Source organism: Canis aureus, chromosome 32, assembly GCF_053574225.1.
Source record: "Canis aureus isolate CA01 chromosome 32, VMU_Caureus_v.1.0, whole genome shotgun sequence".
Taxonomy (NCBI): Eukaryota; Metazoa; Chordata; class Mammalia; order Carnivora; family Canidae; genus Canis; species Canis aureus.
Window position 1 is genome coordinate 39,865,515 of NC_135642.1, and position 16,336 is coordinate 39,881,850.

A 16,336-nucleotide genomic window follows, 5' to 3' on the forward strand; every position below is an offset into this window, starting at 1 on the left:
CTATGCTTCTGGGTTGGTCACTCAGCAACCAGTGAGTGACCTTAAAAAGTAGGTCACCTTGCTTGCCTCAAAGTAGTTTGCAATATTTCTTCTGTAGATTTTCTTCAAAAAGATGACTGTCTTGCCTACAATAGACTATTTGAGGCAAGACTTATTTATTTAGATTATTTATTTATTTAGATTCCTTTCTCATTTGAAAAATTCAGAAAGACACACAGGTAAGCTCAAAGTAAAAATCACCCATAATCCTTGAACTAACAAGAAAATATAAATGTATATAAGAGGCAAGTGTGTATAAACTAGGGAGTTATATAATTACTAGTGCTATTTCAGAATAACATTTAAGGGTTGTGAGGGGATAGCCCACTATGTATAGCTGAATGAGATAGTGGCAGGTGGATACATGAATTCTGGAGATGTATTTAGGCCAGGAAGCTTTACATTTTTATTTTTTGAATTATGTCCTTAAAGTCCATGTAGTCATTCTCACACAGCCTAGATCTATACCTCGTCCACTGCAATACTCAGCCTTACTTTTTTTTTGGTAAAGACTCATTGATTGATTGATTGATTGAAGAGAAAGAGAGAGAGCAAGTGAGCAGGATGAGGAGCAGAGGGAGAGGGACAAGCAGACGCCACCCTGAGTGCAGAGCCCAACGTAGGGCTCGATCTCACCCCCCTGAGATCCTGACCTGAGCCAAAATCAAGAGTCGGATGTGTAACTGACTGACCCATCCAGGTGCCCCTCCAGCATACCTTTTGTAGCCTCAGAGTGTCTACCTCTGGGCCTGCCTCCACGTTTGTACCTCCAGCCACACTGATGTCTCTCCTATAGGGAGTGCCCCTTTTTGTGCTTCTCTGGAGCGCTCCCCTCTCTATCCCTTGATCTCTGTGGCCCACGATACCTATGATAATTTTCGTTCTTGAGCACATTCCCAAAGGATTCCCTGAGGGAATGGCTACGAGGTTGAAACTCTGGTCCAGTAGTTCTGAGCCGACTCATGCTAATTGAAATAAATCACCCACCAGCATTTAATTTAAAAAGAGAGAGGTAGATAAGCAAGGAGAAGAAGAAATATGAGTTTCCTACTTTTTAAGCATGGCATTGACCCCAGATAACCTCAGGAGTAGATCAAATGGTATATTAAAAGGCACTTACGTTTCATGCCTGTTCTGCCCAAATTAATGGATGAGCGTACATTCCCCGTTGGATTTATTATGCCTGTCAGCAGGGCTGGAAGGCAATATGGACATATTTGCACATTGTGGAAACAGCGTGGTTGAGGCTCCACAGGTCTTGAGCTCACATCAGACTCTGACAGCCATGCCGATGACCCAGTGGGAGTTGATTTATCCTGAACCTTTAAAGTGACTGACGTTTTCCATTCTCTGAGTTCTGGACTTTCTCTCACAGAGCTGGTGGCTGTTCCTGTAGTGAAAATAGTAAAAGCTACCTTATGATAATGGTGAATGTTCCCTCTTTGAGCATAGTTCAACCACCTTTAGGGTTTAAGGTCATCTTTCCTTGCTGATGTCTAGTCATTGCCACCCAGCCAGAGGGGGGCTGGAAATTACCAGAGTACAGTTTGCTAGAGATGCTTCTGTAATCAATCATTGTGCCAGGTTCTGGAAAGTCAAATGAAATCTGTGTCTTCTGTATGGCTTCCTAGGTCCTCATTTTATCCATACTGGTCCCCTTAGTGAGACCCCTCACTATTATTTCAGTGTGACAAAGAGTAACTGAGTTTTATTAGTTGCAGATCTGTGTTAACTCCCCTGCATTGGTTATCTCTTGTGTGTACTTTACTTCCAAACTTAGTGACCTAAAAATAACAAAATAACAATAAAATTCATTATCTCACAGGGATGCCTAGATGGCTCAATGGTTGAGCGTCTGCCTTTGGCTCATGTAGTGGTCCCAGGTCCTGGGATCAAGTCCTGCATCGGACTTCCTGCGGGGAGCCTGCTTCTCCCTCTGCCTGTGTCTCTGCCTCTCTCTCTCTCTGTGACTATCATGAATAAATAAAAATAAACTAAAAACGTTATCCCACAAAGTTTCTGTGGGTCAGGAATGTAGGAGCAGCTCAACTGGATGCTTTTGACTTGGGAACTGTCAGGAGGTGACAGCAGGATGGTAGCTGGCTTTGCTGTCATCTAAAGGCTTGACTGAGGCCAGAAGATCTGCTTCTAAGGTGGCTCACTCATTAAAAAAAAAAAAAAAAAAAAAAAGGTGGCTCTCTCATGGCCAGGAAGTTCATAATGGTCATTGGCAGGAGGCCTCAGTTCCTCATTGAACGTGCCTCTGTCAGGTATCTTTACGCTATAGCCCCTGGATTTCCCAGATGATCCAAGAAAGCCCAAAGTAAAAGCCCTACTGCATTTTACGACCCCTAGCCTCAGAAGCACACCTTGACACTTCCACGATCTTACTGGTTACACAGGTTAGTCAGCCTTATCCCATGTGCAAGGAAACTGCAGAAAGGTGTGAGTACCAGTAAGCTGGGAGGCCATGTTAGAGGTGGGTTCCCACTTTCTCTAGAGCCTTTCAGAACTTTCAATCCCCTTTAGTGGGAAACTCCCATAGTGCCGTTTCCAATAAGGAACCAAAAGTTGCTCCTGGGATCTGTAGGTTCCATCAGTATTAAATACATCTAACAATATCAGTCTTACACGGAGTCCTGTTAAAAGAGGTATTCACTTCCCAACATCTCATTTGATGTTTGTTAACAAACAAAAGTACAGTCCAGAAAAGTCAAGGTTAGAGTCCACTTGTGATCACAGTTTCCAAGCAGGATTTTCTTCCACCACGATGAAGCCATATGGGCACTGTCAGGTTCCTTTTCTTCCCTAATGTTTGCATTGAAGAAAGTTAAACAAACAAATCAAACTGAACCTCTTTTCACAAAGTTACTATTTCATGGATTGCCATGTAGAGTGTAGGCCAGGTTCTTTTGTTAGCTGCTGCTTTGAAATCCATAGCCAAGACTGCCTGGCACAAAGCTCTGGGAGTTGGCAAGCCAATCCAGTGAGTTGGAAGCTCATTTGGAGCTAAAGAAACAAGACCAGCAGCATTGTAGAATCATCTCTCTTATACCCTTATAGTTGGAAGAGATCTGAGAGACCTTCTAGACCTAACCTCCAATGTATACAGGTATATATTCTGAACTGCTGAAGACATAACAGATGATCAGCCCACTTCTGCTTTAATATCAACGATGAGAAAAAGCTTACCGCCACTACCTTTGATTGTCCGAGAGTTCCCATTTTCTCCTTGAGCCAAATTTTATCTCTGTGTATCTTCTAACCATTGACCTTCAATTTTTCCCCATCTGGAGTAAAACCAAATGTGAAATTCTTTCAAAGAGTTGAAAACCGCTCTCATGTGGGTCTCCTTAGTCTCTTCCAGGTTAAACATTTCCCTGTTTGTTCAGCCTTCTCTTCTGAAAACAGTCTCCAAATCCCTTACCATCTTCGTTTCAAGGTCCATCTGAAAATGTGGTATCCATTCATTTGTGTGACAAGTATTTGTTGAATGCTGTCTATTGGCAAGGCACCGTGCCAGTCCAGATGTCTGACCAGGACACAGTCAAGTGGGACTGTTTCTTCCAGTTAATTTGGATGTTACATTTCTACTGATGTAACTAAAGATTATATTAGCTTTTTTTTTTTTTTTTACAGCCATGTCAGACTATTGGATTATTTTTGGCTGTGATCAACTAAGATTATCAGTTTCTGTTGAGGGAAACTGTTCTCAGTTCAGGTCTTCCCAACCCTGTCTTCATGTAATTGGTTTTTTGAACCTACATGAAAGATTTCACATTTATCTCTATCCATTTCCATCTCGTTGGTCCAACTCATTGTTCCAATCTATTGAAGTCATTTCGATATTTACTAGCTCTTTAAATCTCGATTTCATTGTATTAGCTGTTTCTCAAAGCTTTGTGTCATCTGCAGTTTCAGTCAGCCTTCCCTCTATCTTTGTATCCAAGTCACTCCTAGTAATGAGGAGTAGAATAGGACCAGTGACAGAGCCATTTGGCAGGTCACTAGCACCTCCCTTCCCCCTTCCATCAGCATTGTTTGAGCATAGGTTTTTCAGCCAACCCCGAGTCGCCCAAATTATACTGTCATCTGGTCTGCATTTCTCCATCTTGTCCACAAGAATTTCCTGAGAGACTTTGCCAAATGCCTTTATTAATCAATACATTCTGGGTCTCTGACATGCACAGTTGTCAGTTATAGTGACCTCCTGCTCTCTCCACAGGGAGAAAGTGGATAGGGCAAGATGAGAACTGTTCTGTCCTCTGCTTGTGCTCCCCAACTAGCAAACTCCTGGATCAGTCTAGGGGATTGCCAGGTTCCTGAGCATGGATCTATTTATTGACTCCTTGTCCTGACCCTTTAAGACCAGGAGGCCAACCGTAGCAAACCTGTTTAGCATCCTAGCCTCTTAATTCCCAATCAGCTGCTCTTCTATAGCTCTCCTGGTTTCATCTTATCCTCCCCTTTTCACCTCATCCATCTGTTCTCTAGCATGCTTCGATCCTCAGGTTCATGGATTGTCATAATTCAAATCACCAAATTTTGACTACCTAATGTGAGTTCCTTGCAAGCTATGTCCAAGCTACGTCAGTCCTACCAACCTACCCAGATACGGATCTATGACAAGCCGTCCTGGTCAGTTGTACTCCACCTTAGGAGTTCCTGCAAGGTCATGCCAATACCCCCTTATGTAATAGGGCCCGTGATTTCTTCGTTCTTTGTGACTTCATGCCCTTACTTGTGCATTTTTTTTCGCCCCAATTTATGGTTATGAGTCCCCGCCGTCATTCTTGGTGATACCAATGGAAAGGTACTCACCACCTGGGGTCAGTTCAAGGTCCTTGTGTTACCCACAGTGTGTCTTTTGGTTTGCAGGCCCTTTCAGTTATAAGTAGCACACTCAGCTTGTTCTAATTTTTTCATGGAAAATGCAGAGCTTTAGTGCTTTTTTCCCATTATGTCAATGGGACCTATTCATTGTCCTCTAGTGTAGTCATATAATGTCATCTGAATGTTTTCCCCTCTAAAACTGAAACATAAAACTCTCTAGATCAGAAATTCCTCTGCCATATTTTCCCTGCTTTGGGAGATGTACACTGTTTCTTTTCTTTTCTTTTTTTTTTTTTTTAGCGTTTTGTTTTGTTTTTCCCACTTTTATTGAAGTATAACTGACCTATAACATTGTGCTGGTTTAAGGTGTATAACATAACAAGTTGATATTTGTATATGTCATTAAATGATTGTCACAGTAAGCTTAGTTGACATCCATTATCTCACATAGTTAGAACTTTTTTTCTTGTGATGAGAACTTTTAAGATCTATTCTCTTTGCAACTCTCAAATGTACAGTACAGTATTGTTGACTATAGTCACCACACTGTATATTTCCATCCTCAGAACTTATTAATCATATAATTAGAAGTTTCTGGCTTTGACCGCCTTCACCCATGTCCCCCATTCTCTAACCCCTGCCTCTGGCAACTACCAATTTGTTCTCTGTTTCTATGACTTCGGGAGTTTATTTGTTTCTGGTTTGACATGTAAAGTGAGAGCATTCAGTATTTGTTTTTCTTTGGTTTATCTCTTAGTGTACTACCCTCAAGTACCATCTGTGTGTCACTAATGACAGGATCCCCTTCTTTTTTATGGCTGAATAATGTTCCTGTGGGTGTGTGTATACACATATACACACAAAGTTTTCTTTAATCATTTATCCATCCATGACACTTAGGTTGTTTCCATGTCTTGGCTATTGTAAATAATGCTGCCATGAACATGGGAGTGTAAAGACCTCTTTGATATATTGATTTCATTTCCTTTGGATAGATACCTAGAAGTAGAATTGCTTCAATCACATGGTATTTCTATTTTTCTATATGGAGGAACCTCCATATTATTTTCCATAGAGGCTATGCCAGTTTACTAATTCCCACCAACAATGCACAAGGGTTTCCTTTACTCCACATCCTCACCAACACTTGTTTTCATCTTTTTTTTTTTTTTACTATTAAGGCATTTATTTATTAAAACGCTCTCTGCCAAGATTTCACATTAGCTTAAAATTCAAATCAGTCTCTACATTTCTCTACTGAGGACTCCACCTCAATGTAGGACATAAAAGCACCTTCTCCAGCAGTGAGTGTTACCAGTGTCCACACGGTGAGCCCCACGGTCAGCCTCTCTGTTTCCCAGGGGACCCAACTAGATGTTAATACTGCTCTGCCACAGGGTAAAAACTCCTAACTCAAACTCATTGGAAAAGGGATGAAACTTCTGCAAAGTGCACTTTAAGAAGAGGTACTGTTTGCTCATGAAAAGAAACCAGTGAGTTCTCTAAGAATAATAAAAGAGGGTATTTTACAGTTAAGCACATGATTTGGAGTGAAGAATTTGGATGTTGTTCTGCTGCTCCAGGCTGTTAATACTCTTCTTGTTCCTCCTGTGGGCCTCCTTCATCAGGTATCACAAAGCCTTCATCTGTGGCCTAAAGAATGTCCACAATCCTCTGCAATACAGGGTTGTTTTCCCCTTCGTTCTCCTGGCAAATCAATGTTTCTTAACTTTCCAAAGTAGAAATCTCTCTCTTTCCCCAAGTCTCCAGCAGTAAGTTTCAATACATTGACCTGCTGCATCACTTCAGCTGCTTTGTCATCCCCGTTGCCCACACCAGGATTCTTTTGCACCACACCCGGGCCAGCCTTAGGGGTTGCAGTAGTTCTGCGTGTTGCAATGGGCCTGTGTGGAGCTGCACTGCTAGAGCTGAGAGGTTTCTTCGGTTTGTTCAGAGCTGGAGCAACAAGGGAGGGAGCCACTGCAGTGTTTTGACCTTGTCTGACAGCTACAGGGTCTTAGTCTTTTCCGTCATAGTTTGCATCAAAAAACTTCTTGAACCACTGAACAAATTCAAAATTCTCCTGAAGCTTTGCTTTTACTAATTTGTCCACAGGAATTATTTTGTCAACACCCATTCTCTTAAAACCTGCTTGTAGTATTTTGAAGTTCTGGATGTATTCATGCTCTAGTTTAGCCTGGAATTTCACTTTCTTCAAGGCAATGGAGTCAGGGAACATCATGTCCATAAACTGACCATAGGCAGCCCCTGAGCACAGCTTTGTCAGATTCAGCTGCAGAGACTCATTGATCCAGGCCAGCATGTCATGTCGACTTAGGTTATCACTGGTGACAGACGCTGAGTATACGTTCACTGCCATCTTCGGCTCTCGGCGGGACCACATCCACCGCCTGTGCCCGACCCCACCTGCCCACCCGCGTGATCCGTTTTGTCTTTTTGATGATAGCCATTCTAACAGGTGTGAGGTGATATGTTACTGGGGTTTTGATTTGCATTTCCCCCAACCATAAGTGATGCTGAGTATCTTTTCACACATTTATTGGCCATTCGTATGCCTCCTTTGGAAAATGTCTATTCCATTCCTCTGTCCATATTTTAATATGATTGTTTACTTGCTATTGAGTTGTGCGAGCTCTCTATATATCTGAGCTATTAACCACTTATCAGATGGATGATTTGCACACACTTTCTCCCACTCCCTAGGTTCCTTTTCATTGTGTCGATGGTTCCTTTATTGTGCAGAAGCTTTTTGGTTTGGTGCAATCCCCAGTTGTTTATTTTTTTCTTTCTTTACTCTTGGTATCAAATCCAAAACATCATTACTGAGACTGATGTCAAGGAGCTGCCCTCTGTGTTTTCTTTTCGGAGTGAGATACGCACTGTTTCTACCTAAGATTCATGGCGTTCTCATTCATAAGCCCTGTGTAGGTGGCCACCTACCAATTTCCCATCGATTCCATGGTCTTCCAAAACAATAACCTTAAAATGAAGTAAGAGATGAAAACTTTACCCCCTTCCTTAAATCTTTAATTCCCTATTTAGGAACGTGAACATATGTGTTTTCATGTCAAGTTAGGGCCTCTAAATGGTAAGTGAAAATTTAAAACTTTCTGAATTAAGTAAAATGTGTACTTGCGTGTGGCCCTCACCTGAGTCATTTTTTTTCTTGGTGGGTGAGTGACTCGCAAGAGAACTCAAGCTCCCAGCTCTCGGCGTAAACCCTAGGAAATCTGAGCTGTTAGCCACCGTGATTCTTTACTAAATGAGCCTGTTTATACACATTTTCCAATGTACTAATCTCTTCTTGCATTTCACTTTGAAGAAAACAAGGTTTTTATTAATTGGAGGGGGATCTCTCACAGGATGTTCAGTGTGACTGCTCGTCATTACATAATAGTTATAAACAAATGAGCCGTCTTTGAACTCTGCTGTTCGGGCTTCTACATCTTGGCTGTGGTTCTCCAGCTGACACCAGTGGTGCAGTTAATTAGGGTGGCTGTGAGGGGTAGGCAGGGGCAGAAAATAGGCAGGATTTAAAAGCTGTTCCTGTTACCTTTTGGGGAGTTTCAAGTCCTTTCTACATTATAAAGCTAGAGGGTAGATTTATGTTTTATTTTCTCCCTCCTTGGCTTTGGACTTAATGAGCCCAAAGGAAAGGAGACTCATTATTTAAAATCTGGGTGATGTGCATTTAAATTTAAGATTTGTATTTGCCCAGACTTTTTATCCCTGAGACCCAAGGTACCTATGTATAAATCAAACGGTCATCAGTTACATTGGCGAGCTGCATCTCCCCCCTGTTGGGAAAAGCTTAATCTAATGGGTTATTTCCCCAAACTGGCTTTGTTGCTTGCTTATTTGTAAAGTGTAGGGTATCAGCTGGAGTGGGAAGGGAACTGGAAAGAATGCTTTGGTCACTTTACATGAGTTTTAAAATACTGGCTAGTAAGAGAATGCCTATTCACAGTGTTTATTAGCAATTCGGTTGGGGGTGGTGGTGGTGGTGGTGGTGGGTAAGTGCTAAGGTTTCCTCCAACGACAGAGTGCAATGTCCAGACAGCAGGGCCCAGGCTGAAAATGATGCAGGGAAGGGGACTAGACCTCCCCTTCTTTGAGAATTCTAAGAATATTTGTTCTTCCTCTTCCTCTTTGTCTTCCCCTCTCCTGCTTAGATGTGGTGAGTGGAGGCCTGGAAAGGAGAAACTGGGCTAGGGAAACAGAATCAGACTCAGATGTACTATAGACCCTCCCTGCTCCTGGCCCCCCAAGGCTCGAGGTGGAGGCCCTCAAAGGTCAAAAAGGTCATGTCCCTTCTCTGCCCTGAGGCAGAAACCTCCAGGTAGACACTCCCTGAGTTTCCTTCATCTTCCTCTTCCAAGTGTTTTTTTCTGCTCTCTGGGTCTCTCTCAAATGCTGCTCTATTTCCGGGCCCCTTGGAGAAGCCAGCATTACCTCTTGTTTAGGTTGTAGCAGTGGCTTGGGAGCCACCTCCCTGCTTCGTGCTGGCGCTCGCTGATCCGCTTTCTGTGCTGCAGCCAGGGCTCTCCTTCCAGAAGGCAACGCTGATCTCAGACTCCTCGGATTAAACCTGCAGGGACTCCACCCTCATTGCCATTAAGATGAAATCTGAGGCCTGTGGTGACATGACCTCTGCTTCTCTCGCAGCCCTGCCCCCTTACCCCACCCAGGTCCGTGTCAGCTACACAAGACTGGAAATGAGCTCTTTGGCCTCTGGCCCTAATGCTTTGAGGTCCTCTGGACTCAACGAAGGCAGCTTCCTTACCCGGCCCATAATCCAGAGTCCCTAATAACCCCCCAAGGAATCTTACAAAATGCAAATGAAAAGCCCTAAAGATGCCAAAGCATTTCCCACAATTTCCAGAGACTTCCAGGGCTTTTTCCATGCTTCTACCTCTGCACTTCCACATCCTCATGTGCTCCCTTGGGTTCTGTCCTCATTAGTCAAGCCCCCAACCAAGTTTCCACAAAAATCCACATGGCATACCTTTACTCTCCAGGAACCGACTAACTAAAAATTAGTCTTCAGTTGAAGACTAGGATTAAGAGTAGGATGATCATGAGAAGTGACTTTAACAAGTGAGTGGCCATAGGTTCAATAGCCTTCACTGGCTCAACCCCATATTCCACTCCCTTTTTCTTATTCCCCATTACATTCAATTCAACTCTAATAGAACAAATAACAAAAAATAAAACAAAATGATAAAACAAAAATAACTGCAGTGGTTTAAAAGAATCTGTTTCTGTCTCACATTAAAGAAGTCTGAGAATGGCAGGGAAGTTTTGTTGTCCTCAGTATGAGACTTTTTTTTTTTTTCATCTTTTTCCTGCATGAAAAAGATGCAGATCATCTTTTTCCTGCATTGCCCTGGCCCCATGAGGCTGTCATGGGTCTGTACAGGTAGGGTTCTTTGGGATGCAGACATAAGCCTGATCTGTGCACATACATCACAGTTCCAGCTGACTTAGGACATAGGTACAGATCTACCAGTTCTCAGAATGCAACAGCAGGTTCACAGGTCCACAGCCATAGTGAAGAAGGAAAGAGCAACACAGGTTGTCCTTGGTGCAGCTCTCCCATACGCTGCAGGTACACACACACACACACACACACACACACACACACACACACAGGTGGCTGGTTTCAAAGCTGAGAAGCTACCCACCAGCTTCTTCGGATAGCCCCCTTCCAGCAAAGCAAGGCCCAGCAAAGCAAGGCCCAATATTTCTCTACTAAATAGCACCCATATGAATATGTTTAGCTGGATATGTATTCACTGTATGCTCAACACATCTGCATCAAATCTATCTTTGGAAGACTGCCCTCTTTGGGAAGGAAGGTAGTAAATTCATAACCTGGTTATCTTCTGTCCCATGATAGGCCTGTGGAGGTAGAGATGGAGGCCTTAGGGCAGAGAAAGCGACTGGCCCAAAGGTGTCAAGGCATGAAACATCTTCACATGTTTAGGCAGCAGGTATGGGAGGTCCCCCAACTTAAAGACTTTGTAGTCTTTAAGGTAGTTTTTGAGTAAAATTTTTTTCTTCCAGAAGTGATTCATAATTTATGAAAACTCAGAGCTTTGATGTAAGATGATTTGCATCTACAGTTTATGGAATAGGCTCTGGAAATTTGTTAGTGTTCTATCCACTTCCCACCCAGAGTCACCAGTGAAACTGAAAATTTTGATTTCTTTGTTGGAGGTTCACTACTTCGAGCCTAGTGAATGCTGCGCTCCAGTCATCTCAATGTAAAGATATTTTATTTTGTTTTTAAAGATTTATTTGTTTGTTTTAGAGTGGGGGAAGAGACAGAGGGGGAGAGAGAGAGAGAGAGAGAGAGAGAGAGAATCTCAAGTGGACTCCCCACTGAGCAGGGAACCCGACATAGGGCTCAGTCTTCTAACCCTGAGATCATGACCTGACCTGAAATTGTAAGTCAGACGCTTAACCAACTGAGCCACTGGGGGCCCCAATATAAAGATTTTTTTTTTAAAGATATTTTAAAACTCAATCTGTAACCACAACTAGAAGACAGCAGTTACTAATATTCGCACAGCAGGGGGCCAAGTGCCAGCCTAAGTATTTTATATGGACTGACTCGTTCAATTTTCATAATAGCCTCATCATTAGGTAGGGACTACTATTACTCCCATTTCATAGATGAGGAAGCCAAGTCACAGAGATTTAGTCACTTGCTCCAGGTCACAAAGCTAACAAGTGGTTGTGTCAGGACTTTAAACTCTTACCCAGGGGATCCCTGGGTGGCGCAGCGATTTGGCGCCTGCCTTTGGCCCAGGGTGCGATCCTGGAGACCCGGGATCGAATCCCACATCGGGCTCCCGGTGCATGGAGCCTGCTTCTCCCTCTGCCTGTGTCTGTCTCTGCCTCTCTCTCTCTCTCTCTCTCTCTCTCTCTGTGACTATCATAAATAAATAAAAATTAAAAAAAATATTAAACTCTTACCCAGTTCAGAAGTTTGACCGTGTCTTTAAAGTTATCAGGCTATTTATTTTATTTTAACATTTACTTTTGAGTTTTTTGCTAAGTGAAGAACACATTATGGGCCAAACCAGAAAGAACTTGCTGGTGTGGGGATAAGCCCTTGGGCCTTGACATCTCCAGAGTGGTCCCTCCCCTTCCTGGGCTGTGGTTCCCAGACTTTGTTGCCCTCCTCCGCTCTCCAGCCCCGAGTCCTTCTCTGGCTGTTCCCCCGTGGCTCATCCTGGCCCCTGGCTCCCATGCCAGCTGGCCCTGAGCATGAGCATACTGGCTGTCTGCATGATGGGGTCCAGAACCAAACAGTAGGGCAAGTAGATAGAAGTATCCAAAAATCAGACCCATGGAGGAAGGGGCAAGGGAAGACAGAGTCCGTGAATGTCCTGCCTCCTCTGAGATGGTAAGCGTGTTTAATCCTTTCTGTTTTCTCTCTTGAGAGCAGGCCATACCACTCTCACCTCTTGAGTGGTCCCTCTTGCTCACCCAGGCCAGCCCTGAGGTGACCTCCTGGTCTCACACAGACAGAATGCTCTCCTGGGGCCTTCTAGGCCACCGCTCTCTGTTCCCCACTTCAACCTCACCCTCGTCTCACTTTGTCTGATGTCAGCCAAATATTTGCCTTTTGCAACATGAAGGGAGAAGTTTGGTCTGGTGGCCAGAAGACGCACCTAGCTTTAAACACTGCCCGAACCACATACTAAGTATGTGACCTTAGGCAAGTCCCCTAAACTATTTCTCGGTGTCCTCATTTATAAAGGGGGGGAGCTTCAGGCTTTCCTTTCACTGTTGTCACGAGGACTCGAGTCAGATAATCCATAGTGCTCTATAACGTTGGCTCCATGAAACCATATGTGTGGTGGTTTGGAGCCTGGGCTCTGGAGTCAGACACAGCGGGTTTGAGTCCTGGCTTGGTCACTGTCTCACCACGTAACCAGTGACCAGGTGACCTCTCCTGCTCCGTCACGTGGTGATAATAGTAGTATCCACATTAAAGGATTGTTGTAAAGATTTCATGCTTGTAGACTTAATACACCACGGTGCTCAGCATGTGCGTAGTTAGGTGTTCAAAAAATACTATTGTTTGTCATGGATGATCATCCTCACAGCTGTTGGAGTTAATCCATTCAAGAGTCATTATCCTGAGTATCTGTGAAAGGCTCCTCTGAGCAGGATCCTTTCCAACAAGGCCCCGACAGTTCTCGTAAGCCTTTACTTCTGCTCTCACTCAAAGTTCCCAGTTAGAACTTTCCCAGTTGAAGGCTTCCTTGCTTTTTATAGCAGACAGAGGCTTGGCCAGCCCCACAGGCAGAGTTCCACGGCCGACAAACTAGGATCATCTCCCCAAGGAATTTGCCTTCATTTAAAGATGAATGTTCCAGAAACAACCCTCTCTCGCAGTGCAGCTTTGGAAGTCCCGTTTGCTGACCTGCTTGGAAACAGGAATCTTGATTTTAAGAAAGGTTGATTTTGCAGGAGGTTGACTGTATGTTATTGTCATAAAACACATGTCATCTTAACTGAGTCTGTGTGAGAGGCGACCTTCGAGTTCTAAATTTAGAAAAACGGCATTGGGAGGACTTGTAACCTCTGAAACGATGGAGGAGTCTGTGTAAGTTGTTTTAGGTACCTCTGCTGGGAATACCCGGGTTGTGCAGGCCAGCTGCCTACGGATGCTGTCACTGGTGAGGGCTGGTTTTTTTGTTTTGTGGGTTATTTTTTTTTTTAAGATTTATTGATTTGAGGGGATGGGCTCAAGCAGGAGGGGGGGGAATCCTCAAGCAGACACCCCGCTGAGCGGGAAGCCCAAGTGAGGCTCAGTCCCCACGACCTTGAGATCGTGACCTGAGCTGAAATCAAGAGCCGGATGCTTAACCAACTGAGCCCCCCAGGCACCCAGAAGACTGTTTTAAACGGTGCATTCTTAGGGAGAATTTGGTCTTCTAATCTTTTCACGTTTTTCATTGACTGTATTAAGTTTTGTGAATCTTCACCTGTTTTTACTTCATTCATTATTAGTTTCCCCAGCCACCACCTTTGCCCCAGGCCACACCCCAGCCAGGACTCTAGATTACTCAGAGGTGTTATTATGTCCCAGTCTCCAAATCCCCAGGGCGATTCGATGGTAAATTCTAATTATCTCCAATTGTAACAGCCTCAGCACTAATGTCTCGTTCCCCTGTCACAAAGGTGGTCTCACCACTGTACCCCCAACCCTGCACAGAGGAAAGAGGTGGGGAGCATTCCTTTCCCATTGTCACTGCTCCTGGGGGGCAGGAGATGGGGTGTCCAGGACCCCGCCCTGTATTTCGGGCGACTATTGAAAGTAAAGGATGCTGAATCCCGGAGAGGTTTGGACGGGGCCAGCAAAGCCTCTGCGGATGCCGGACGGCGCAGTGCTGACGGCGGCCACCTGTTGGACGCCCTCATCAGAAAGTGATCAGCGTGGGGCAGTCACCTGGACGTTCCCACTTGGCAGCCCTGCCCTGCTGCGTGAGCCCAACCCAGTGGGAACCTCCAGGACCAGGGCCCGTGTGGTCCTTTTCAGAGCTTCCCTGGTTGTCTGAAGATGCGTCGGGGCTGGGACCCACCGCAGTGAGGTCCCTCAGTACGGTTCACACGAGCTGGTGCAGTGGTGGTCGGTGGTCCTCCCCCGGGTCCGCGGCTGCTGGACACTCTCTTTATGCCCATAGCTCCTCCCCACCCTCTCATGCCCTGGCAGGGATATTCTCCGTTAATCAAGCATAAATGGCAACATTACAGTGTTCGTTGTTGGGCATTTGCTGCATAGTCTTGCTCATGTCTACACAGGTCTGCATGGCTTCGTGCAGGCTTCTGTTGTTGTACCAGACATTTTCCTCTTGCCCCTCTAGACCCCTCAACCACCTTTATCCATCCCCTCTCTGACTGTAGGCGACTCTATATGGAATGCATCAGACCTCCTTTCCCTCTTGTCTCCTGTTGGGGTCAGCCAGTGGGAAGCCCCACATGAGACAGAAAGGAGGGAGGAGAGTGGTGTCGGGTATTTATCCCCTTGCCTTGCTCCTTAAAAGGTTATCTTAGGTGTTTTCTCTACGTACCATCCCTTTCTGGGTTCCAGCAGTCTCTGTGTCTCTCTCTCCCTATCCCATTGGGCCTGGGAAGCTTCTCTTTCACTCTCACTAGTCCTAGGTTACTTCCCTACGAAAGTGATTCTCAAAGCATGGCTGCTGGACCTGGGAACTTAGGCATGCAGGTTTCTAGCTGCACCCCCACCCCAGACCTACTGATTCAGACACTCTGGGGAAGGGGTCCAGCAGCTGAACAAACCCTCCAGGTGATTCTGTTATACACTTAAGTTTGAGGACCATTGTACTATGCTTTCTTCCTTTGCTTTAGACACAGCTTTGCTAATAATCCCCTTTTTAAAGCCCTCCTCAGATTGTCAGAATTTGAACTTGCCTTTTTTTTTTACCCTCTTGCGAGCCAACATGATGCACCTGTTGATGCACATTTAGGTTTGCTATTCCACACTGTTGTGATCTTTGTTTATAGACCTCGGCGCACATGTATGAGTTTATAAGTAGAGTAAATTCCTTGAAGTAGCATTTCTGGGCTAAAGGGAACATGCATTCAAATTTCAATAACTATTACTAGATTATCCCCTGAAGAGGTTGTCCCAATTTGCTATTTTCCAAATTGGTCTCCAGTTATTTCACATTGTGTCACCTCTCCCATGATGATGAACCAGCCAGACCATGGCAGTGTGTTAGGGTCACCCCTCTCAGACTGGGGAGCACACAGATCCCCTGGGGGACTTGCTGAAATGCAGATTCAGATGTGAAAGGTGCGGCGTGGGGCCTGGGAGCCTGCATTTTTCACAGGCCCCCTGGTAATACTGGTCCATGCTGGTCCCAAATAACAAGGGATTAGAGAATAAGCATAAAGAAATGGCTAAACAGTGGGTTTGGGATTCAAATCCCCATTCAACCATTTAGCAATTGTGACTCTGGTCAAGTTGCTTAATCATCTGGAGCCTCAGTTTCTTCATCTATAAAATGAGGATTGGATCCCCCTGCCTCAGTGTTTTATGATGACCAAACCAGGTAATCCATGCATGTGCAGGGGTTACTTAGCACAGGCCTTGACACATCCTGGCCACTCCACAAATGGTAGCTCACACTGTTAGATGCCTCCCCACTGTCTGTTCCTGATACTCAGCTGCCCTCAGCTCCCTGCAAACAGCTTCCAATGTCCTAGCCTGGCAGCTGCTCCAGAAGAGCCCCTTGTCTTCAAGGCGGCCCCTGGTCCAAGGTGGTAGCTAGGACCCAGTGGTACTCTCTGGCATGCCTGGAAGGGAGCCTGTGCACGGGGTTGTCAAACCTGCCCGCTGAGCAGCCTTTCCAGGATCCACCAGCTGCCCCATCCATCCTCCAGTCATCAGACTGTTCTT

The 16,336-nt window shown here is 44.8% G+C and overlaps 1 protein-coding gene and 1 pseudogene across 2 annotated transcripts in view; one reads left to right on the forward strand and one right to left on the reverse strand.

The window, feature by feature from the left end:
• THSD4 (thrombospondin type 1 domain containing 4) overlaps window positions 1-16,336 on the forward strand; it is a 573,677-nt gene that overhangs the window by 284,265 nt on the left and 273,076 nt on the right. The window lies entirely within an intron of this gene.
• LOC144302899 (microtubule-associated protein RP/EB family member 1 pseudogene) lies at window positions 6,460-7,286 on the reverse strand (annotated as a pseudogene).